Consider the following 9,867-nt stretch of genomic DNA (forward strand, 5'->3'; position numbering starts at 1 on the left):
CCTACCAAACAACCTTGCCTAGTCCTACTTTTGAATGGAAACTACACGATGTGGTAACATCCACATATGTAAAGTTTTAGTCGACGGAGATTTGCTGTTTTTGTACAACCTTCATTGTACATTTCTTTTGTCTCACTTAGCATGCCTGAAGAAATGTTCTGATCTTCATCAAGATGACAGGTCGTCGTTCGATCTGCAGCATTATTGTTCCTGTAATCTTTTCACCAACAGAGAATACAAAAGTGAACAAATGGTAAAATATAACTAGCTTGTTAAATTCAAAAGGGAAAGACGAAACTGTTTATACTTCTCTTGTTTATTTCGTTGCAGGTTTTACAACTCTATCAAGTACTCTATCAACAACTCTATCAAGTACGTCAAAACATCAGAGGGCAGGAAGTCCTACTCTGTTTCCTAAATCCGTGGACAATAAAAAAGAAAGATATAGTTTGTGTTGTGTGACAAAATATTGCTTCTGCCCTTATATTATATTTCAATTAAATGTTACGATGCATTTGTAGTGTACACTGAAGCCAGTTTCAATTTGTAGGGCTGTCAAAAGTACTTTACAAAAGTACATCTCAATTACAGTAACAGAGAACTTATGCAATAATTTATTTAGCCATTTTGAAGTACTATGCACACCAATGGTGCATGGTTAACTTTGAACCCAGATCAAGGGTTAATAATACTTGAAGTCAGCCCTCAAGTCCTTCTTTACAAATGTTAGTTGGTGACGTGATAATGAATCAGTTATAAGTACTCCGTCTAGCAAAACAGAGTTAATTAAGTGCTGAATCCCAATCTTGGTTCAATTATTAGTTGAGATTTGGAAACGTGGTCACTAAGAAGTATACTAAAAGGTTATGAACACAGTTCATGACACTGATGAAAATTATCTTACTTACTCCTCACATGAGACATGAGACTCAATTGAGACATGAGTATAACCTACAAATACGTCTATGCCCACAGGTTACTTAACCCTCCAGGAACAAACTAGTAATTATAATATGCTGTGACAGCAAAGAAAACGCAATGAGAAACTTACAGCAAACAAGAAATGAAAATATGTTGACAACATCTATAGGTCAGCGCACTGATGGGAAAGCATCCCTAATAGCATGCATGACGCAGATCGAGATCCAGTGGAGTACTTTCTATTGTATTTTCTCGGAGCACCCCATATCCTTCTTGTGAATGGCTGACAGGTGGTATAACGGAATTTCCTGCAGAAATAATTCACTTTTATATTCACTTTATAAGAATATATACACAGAAATATTCACTTTTCGGTCCCTTTAAGAAAGGTCTGATTTTCTTCAAGCACAACTAACAGAAATGTAGAAGACGTTTTCTTAATACCTCTTAAATAAATCTTGTATTACAATGCTTGGCTCATTGTTGGGCTGCTTCTGCCTATTGGGGTTTTAGTTTTTTGTCCAGTTCCCAATTAGACTAGCGTTGTTTTTGTACAGTTTCTTGTGACAGTGTATTGTATATAGTTCATGTATGCTCACTGTATATACGATGCTCATCTGGTGGAATAAATTTTCTTATTTCGCTCTCTTAGCCAAGGCACTTCTTTTGCGTGTTTCGCGGCACTTAGAAAAGGTGCTACACCCGTGCCAGGCGTGTTCTGCCCCTGGCTGGTCGTCAGACCTCCACAGGATAGAGCTACGTGATGCCATCTATTGGATAATGTGTTCACGCACAGCAACAGTGGTGGCTTTCTTCGATCACTGGAAGGCATTCGATCGTGTGCGCCACATATACCTATTTTCAACACTGAGGGCATATGGTTTCGCCGATGGTTGGGTGCGCTTTGTTGAGGTGCTATACAAAGGCGCAAAAACTGTCGTTTCCGTAGCTGGTGGTCTATCGTCTCCGTTTGACGTTACGTGTGGTGTCCGACAAGGATGCCCTCTCTCCCCCGCCTTGTATGCCCTTGCCACAGCCCCCTCCTCGAGAGACTGTGTTCTCTCTCAGTTATCCTAAGGCTGCCTAATAAATGCCCACCGCCTGTGTTTGCGTACGCTGATGATGTCTCCGTCATACTACCTCGCGAGAGTTCCTTCGAGCCAGTGTTGAAAGCGTTTGAAGACTACGGTACAGTTTCTGGGGCAGGATTGAATAGATCCAAAAGTGTCGCTCTTTTTTTAAATTTTCAGCCAACCTGTGGTGCACAGTTTCAAGTTCCTGTAAGACCTCAGGTTAAAATCCCAGGAGTTGTTTTCGAAAGCGCAGGGGTCTCAGCTGTGAACTGGCCTCGAGTACTCAGCCGCTGTAGTACTGTACTGCGAGAGCTTAAGTTTCTTGACCTGCCGATCACTTTTCGGGCACGGCTGTTAGCAGCATGGTATTACAGTCGCTTGTGGTTTTTAGCGGCTGCACTCTAAAGAATTTCACCGTAAAAAAAAAACGGGCAAATGCATGGAAAGTTGGCTGCCAAACATTGGCCGTTTTTTTTACGGTGGCCCCGTATAAGTTGTGCCCGTGAAAAAATACTACATTGGCCAGTAATTCTAACTGGCATATGCCGTGTACCCTTATCGTGCTGTGCCCGTCCCTGGAGCCCCTCTTTCTTTCTTTTTTTTTCTACATATAGTCGTAGCAATGAGAGCGGCTTAAGCGATGACCATGTGCAACAGATTGTGATGTTTGTCACATTGATATTTATTTTCTATGCACATAGTGATGAGAGAGCGCCAGTCACCTCTGGCATCAAAACCCTGCAAAGAGAAAAGAAACTGTTACAGGGAGCAGGCCAATTGACATGCAGTTATACTCACCGTTTATTTTTTCAAAGGAAGAACATACGAAGGAACCATGTGCACCCATCAGTCAGCTCTGGCATCAAAACACTGCAAAGAGAAAGGAAATTATACTCACCGTTTTATTGTTTCAAAGGAAGAACATAAGAAGGTGTACACAAAACGCGGATACGGCACGGAACTTCTGGCAGCGTTCATAAGGATATCTGATCATGGCCCTCTCGTATGTGCTGCTTTATATGTGACAGTATCTCTATATTTGTAGTGAACAGACGGGGAGCACGAATGGACGTGACATAATTTCGTGGTTTCGGAGAGCAAATCGATTCGAGGCGACCGTCCTGGTGTGTTCTTGTAACGTCCCAAAATGTGACATCTGAGTGTTGCATAGTTCGCCGCCGTGTACACACATGATGCATGACAGCACGGTATTCTGCTCGCTTCATGTACATGTCTACAGTGGTCAACGTAGCCCATAAGAGTGTTAAAAACACAAGGGCACCTTCTGCAACGATACATTACAATAAGAGCGCCTTGATGACCCTACGAGCCAGGACGCATGACACACGGAGATCTGAACTAGGGAGACGCTTCACAGCAAACGCGAGCCACGATTTACTGGTGTCCCATAAGTTGCTCAAACCGCAAAGAACAGGATCTGCGAACAGAAATGTGCTTACCTGACTACGTGCATTCACGAGATTTACAACGACCACTTCGTCCTCCATCAACGATCGTCCGCGCACGATGTTCCGCTTCCGGCGGTTGCGAATGACGGCAATGTCCCGTACTGGGCTTGGCCTTGCCTCCGCATGCAAGTTTTCGGCCGGCGCATGATGATGGCGCCACCGTTTTACGTAGTTTTCGCAGTATTTGTGTTTACGGTAACACGCTGTTGGCAGATACTATTAAACGTGCGTAGAAATCACGGTATTTTTACAGTGTGTTTCATCCCCACCAGCGGTAATACAAGCTGCCATCACACCACACGCAATCCGCTTTCTGTGGGGCGGATCCTTTGAATGGGTCTGTAGGTCTCAACTCCACGGGAGCCGTGATCTGTTACAGAGTGGAACGATACTCGTGCGACGTGTTAATCGGGGAACACTGATTATGTGTGAGAAGTATTTACTTGAAACTTTTCAGGTTTTTTTAGACAAGTGAATTTTGAGTTTCACTGAGATTCCGACTTGAGGCCCGTAAACCCTGTCTTGACATCACACTCGAGGTTGCGGACGTTTCGGCATGGCATGCAGTGATTTGCTTCGGTCATTTCGCCCCTGAGTGTTACTGAAGCATCGCGCAACTCGAAGAACAATTTGGAGTTTTCACACGGAGCCGAAGGTATCTCAACCGGGATGCTGTGCCAACGATGTCTGCAGCTGGAGATCCGGAGGCAGCAAAACACAGCGGATGGGGGAAGCCGCGTAATGTTCCTTTGATAAATCGTAAGTCATGCAGTGCGAATGTCAGCACATTGCAAAGAAAATATGTGTCAGACTTTCGGCCCCAGCGGGTTTGTTTTGTTTTGTTTTCAGTACCGGTTTGGAATGCGTCTCATTTTTGCGCAGGCATCTTAGCATCGCCGGAAAATTCGCACTCCACGTCTCAACTTTCACCTCACGGTGCCAGCAGGCTTGCAGCCGGCGCTGGACATTTCGTTTTCTAATGAATCAGGCGGGTTGCACCACTTGTGTTCCACTTATTTTATTTGTATACCCTAGCTGTTACTCGCTATATAGAGCAACCATGCCTGGAGTGTTTGTGGTCATCAAATGAAGTGCCCTTACTCCGTTGCTTTCGCAGCGCACATCTAAGCAGCAACATGTGTATGGCAGCACATTTTGTGTGCTTTGTATAAGGTATAAATTGAAATCTTGGCTAAGTAATTGTATTTTGACCACAAATACCGTGTTCTTCCAGAACCTTCAACGGTTACATTCAAGCAGCGTCATGTGTGCAACATCACATTCTTTTTTGCAGTTTTGTGTAATGGAAATGTAAGTCCTCCAGCTGATGTGTTTTGGTCACAAATGAGCTGTTATTTCATACGCTTGAAGGATTACATTCAAGCAGATCATGTGTGCAACAGCTTTTTCCTCTCGGGGTTAAGTAAAATAAATCTGTCGGCTGTTGTGTTTTGGTCACAAATGTGTTGTTGTTACTGCAGAGGCTTCAATTCTGGTGCATTCAAGTGCTGAATATGTTGTGTGCTATTGTTTGTACGACCTGCAGCCGTATAAGGAGGATGTTGATTATCAAATGACTTGAGATAACATTTAGATTCTTACTTCCAGATAAACTTGCCATGCAGGTGCCCTCCTTCTTGGTATGTTGAGTTCAAGCTTGTGGTACCGAAACAATCCACTTGGAGCATTATTTTTCATCTGGCTACGGTATTACTATCACCACACACCACACACTGGATGTCTAAAGTACATGTACAATGCATAACCCTTATTCTTATGTACAGAAGGGCAAATGCACAAGCGAGCTGGTACATGATTACAACATGAAACCCAAGACACAGAGAGTGTATGTTTTTCCTCAGTGTCTCTGTTCCATTTTGTTATTCCCATGCGCAACACATTTTGCCCGTGCAGGGCAGGACGGGTAAAAAGAGATACTCTTGTTTTCGATCCCAGGACATGGGTCATAAATGCTATACAGCAATACTACATCATGTAATGTAATAGTTGTTTATGTTCAGACAACTATTAAACAGCATGATGAAGTTTTGCTCTGTGGCATTTATCACCCGTGTGCTGGGATCGAAGAGAATGGTGTATGTTTTTGCCACAAACAGTAAAGTGCAATTCACAATTAGAAATAATGTATCATACCATAAATCAGTATTGTAAATGACAGCTTGAAAGGCTGTGGGAGGCTGTCATTGTAGCGGGGGAGATTGTTTTACAGTGTCGGCTTCACCACTAAACGCATTGCAGGCCCACCACAGCTCAGAATGATAACGCTCCAGTGATGGGCAAAGTACCTAAAAATTATACTTAAAGTAAAGTACCAAGTACCTGGCGTCATTGGTACTTCAAGTACAGTACAAAGTACCCAACTCCAAATGTACTTCAAGTAAAGTACAAAGTAGCAGGCAAAGTACTTCAAGTACTCATCAAGTACATGGCCAATTTAATTTGTATCCCTTTGCATTTCACTGTTTAGTATCTGTGTATTGTTTTTCTTTTTGTTTTTTTTTGCAAAACTTTAGCGAGTACTCTTGACAAATGCTCTGAAGCCCTAAAGTCCTATAGGTTAAGTGCTAACCCGTGAACCTGAACTTAATCAGATGTCATAATTTGCAGTTACATGTAGAGAGGTAATCAGTCAGCTGTGCTGTGATTATGCAAAATAGTATTATACCCTGACTGATCCAAGATCACCCGCCTAGTGTGGTGTTCCGGTACTGATCTTCTGTTATAACAGGCTAGGAAATTTCAAGGGGCAAAAATACAAGGCAACAAGAGATTATATATTTCTCTATAAGAGATTATATATCACATATAATGTGATAAAAAATGATTATTAATTGCAAATGAAGGAAACAATATAAAAAAGCATAGAACCCAGCATTGGGAGAACTGAAATGACAATGGACCAAGCCATTGTGCTGCCGGTTGCAGTCTCATAATGTGGGCGTGTCTTTGCATTCCATTCGTTTTACATAATCATAGAAGCGTTGATACTTTTTCAACATTTCAAGCCTCTCAACAATAGATTTACTTCAACAAATATGCTCTTTAAAAGCACAAACATGCTTTTTGGTAAAATGTCAGACTGGGACTCTTGGTATTGCTTCCCACTAAAAGCGCTAAAGTGACGGCAAGAAGACGAAAACTCAGAGATAGCCCTATCTGTGTGTTTTCGTCTTCTTGTTCCCATTTTAGCGCTTTTAGTAGGGTGCTTTTTTGATATTCTTTCGTGATATCTTGTCTGGAGTCCAAGTTTGGGTACTTGAGTACTTCATGGGAAAGTACTCGGAAAAAAGTAGTTGAGGTACGGTACAAAGTACACGATTTAAAATGTACTTAAAGTGAAGGAAAACTGTAAGTTGATTTTTTTTCAACTGCCACGGAGCTTACATGATGTGTGGAAAGTTTCAGCTGACAAAACGGCGTGGTTTTCCAGACACCAAATGAAACCTACTCCTCTGAAGACATCCGGTTCCGTTTTTCTCCCTCGCATATTCCTTGCCCCAAGGATCTTCTATGTACGTCATACATCACGTGAGCATGACGTCCCCAATGGACACAGTGGTGAGCAGGACTGCGCCGTTGCTGGAAATGCATAGAGGTGTTTTTTTTTTTTTTTTTTCTATGACTGTACTCTACCGTAGGCTGCATCGTGATACCTGTGTTTACATTTACGCTACTCTGCATTTTACTCTGCATAACGTGTGATTGCTACTCAAAATCATCATAATGGGCAAATGCTAGCAGGCAACAACCAACTATCGCACAAACAGGCATGCGCAGTCACGTGCGGCTTTGCTGTTATGGACGTCACGCGATAGCTCCCTGCGGCCTTTACTCGGAACCAACTGCGGCATAGAAAAAAATCGATTATAAATCGTGCGATAGGACTATTCCTTCTGAAATATTTTGCATGTTGGTTGTCAGGAGTATTAGAAATCATAGGACGGTGTTTCCCAGACCCATGTTTTCAACCGGACTGTCACTTGAGTACTTGGTAATTCAAGTACTGCCCATCACTGTAACGCTCTGAATATTGATTTCCTCAAAAGGAAGAGTATGCCTTTCTTGTACGAACTTCCCCTTATGCAAAGTCGCACAAAAATGTTTTAAGTCAATGGGAAGGGAGAGGACATCATTCTGAACTGTGGTTGGCCTACATTGTGTTGTGTGCGAAGGTCATTTTTACGAGCATAGGTTGTACATGTCAGTATTCCCACATTCTCAGCAGCGTCGACTAATAACCACAATAAAGTAGAGACTATATTTATTGCAACATATATTTTCGGAATGGTAAAATGTGTGGAGCTATAGTTGTCTCAGCATAGGCAGGTGCCAAAAACATAGTTTTTTCTTGCGTGTATGTGCCTAGAAATCTGGCTTCTAATGATAAGACTGCCCTTTCTAATGATAGTAGATCACGGTGATAGCTGTGTGTGTATGTTCCTTCTTGTCCCTCGTCTTGGGGTTTCCCTATTATGAATACTTATCACTAGATCGCTTGGTATTTAACCATCCTGTCGTTGATAAAGGTCACTTTCATGAACTGAGCAGCAGCCAACAATATGATTTCAAGGCTGGTCATTCCTTTCTGATAAATGGTAATTCAGAATTTCATGATTGTGGCTGCTGTGGTAGTATGCTTGTGTTCTCACCCTGGTTGGCCACTGGGTGCGGCTGGCGGATTCATGGAGGGGAGAGAAGGAAACCCAATATATAAACTGACGTTTTGGGAGGGGTGATCGCCCAACCGCCCCATCTCACTTCCTTGGATATGCCACTGGTTGTTGTTCACCTGTAATGTGTTTACATGCAAATGGCTACAAAACTATATTTGTATTTGTTTGAACGTATAGTTAGTACAGTGCATTATTTCTGGTTTTTTATGTGCGCTCCCCTGGCAAATATAAATAGACAATTACCCCAGTCTGCAAGTCTGTTGTCAGCTCTATAGTTCGGTTTTCACTAAAGGCCACGGGTGAAATCTGGCCAAAACAACGTTGAAGGTCCATATATATCATAGAGGCCTAATATAATAGATCTGTATGTGGCAGTGATATATATTTCATATTTCTAGCACAGTCAGGCTTAGCGCCTGGTTGGTGGAAACACAAATGATGCTAATAAAATCCAAGAGGTGCAGTAGGTGACCAACAAACCAAATATACCAACTGACTCTCACCAAATTTTGTGACATTATACTTTCGAAGTAACAGTAAAATGCTGCGGTGCTCCATTCATGCGAGGCTCTTTCCTCTTTTGTCCCCTGTAACCCAAAATGTTAGATCTTCAGTATCACCAGTCTTAGTTGCGAAGTATGACGTTATTTACGTTAAATGCTGTTGTTTCATATTTTGTTTCTCTGGGCAAACAAGGCCTTGCTTGCCTATTTGGTAAGACTTTTTTACCTTCGGCAGAGCATTTGTGGACCAGGAGAACACTTCTACTGTGTGTATACTGCTACGAAGTGCGCCGTACAAGGCAGAGGATAGCCTCAACTATTTCTACCGGGTTACTAGGTTTGTGATAAACTGTATACCCTCTGTCATGACGAAATTGAGGACAAGGTTGCTTCAATGGCAGTTGTCCAATTTTAAGTATACGTGCACTTACAAGAAGAATGAATGAATATGAAGTGCTGCCAGGTTGAACATGTTGGAGTACCCAGCACAGTGTCAAGTTCTTCATTCTGGCAATGTTTAGATAATCTTATTTGCATGGCAAGTTTTTCTAGTTCAAGAAGTGAGAAATGTGGCACTACCCTCTATTACATCTGTGGCCTAGCAAACAGGACACTTATATCTGATGTGAAGGTACTATGCCTGACGAGGCAAAAGCGGGGCGCGGACAATTGCTCACCGAACAATTGCTCACCGGACAGTTGTTCACCGGACAGTTGCTCACCGGACAATTGCTCACCAAAAAACTGTTGAGGCCGGACAATTGCTCACCACAAAACCGTTGAAGCCGGACAAGTACTAATCGCGTCTCTCACCACACTTATATTGTGATTTTATTTCGCGTTTATGGCGCTTGACTTTTTTATGCTAGATGAACTTAATTTTTAGCTGTCTAAGTTGCTTCAAATAGATCTACGAAATCCACCAGTGAAGACGGTGAGGCGAGAGGTCGTCCACTTGCAGGCACGCCTAAAGCGTCTTAGTCAGGGCCTGCGTCCATGGGGCGCTCTTATCGGATTTTTTTCAAGGGGGGCAGCAAAGTGCTTTCAGCGGGGGGGGGGGGGGGGAGCGTCCAACCCCCTCACCTCCTTCCGTGGCGCGGACGCTGCGGACTGTGCGGATGTTCACAGGTTCATATTATTATGACATCTGAGAACAAAAATCATGACGTATGAAAAGCGAGTGCTCAATTTCACAAATGACCTTACA

Source organism: Ornithodoros turicata, chromosome 1 (genome assembly GCF_037126465.1).
Source record: "Ornithodoros turicata isolate Travis chromosome 1, ASM3712646v1, whole genome shotgun sequence".
In the NCBI taxonomy this organism is placed as follows: domain Eukaryota; kingdom Metazoa; phylum Arthropoda; class Arachnida; order Ixodida; family Argasidae; genus Ornithodoros; species Ornithodoros turicata.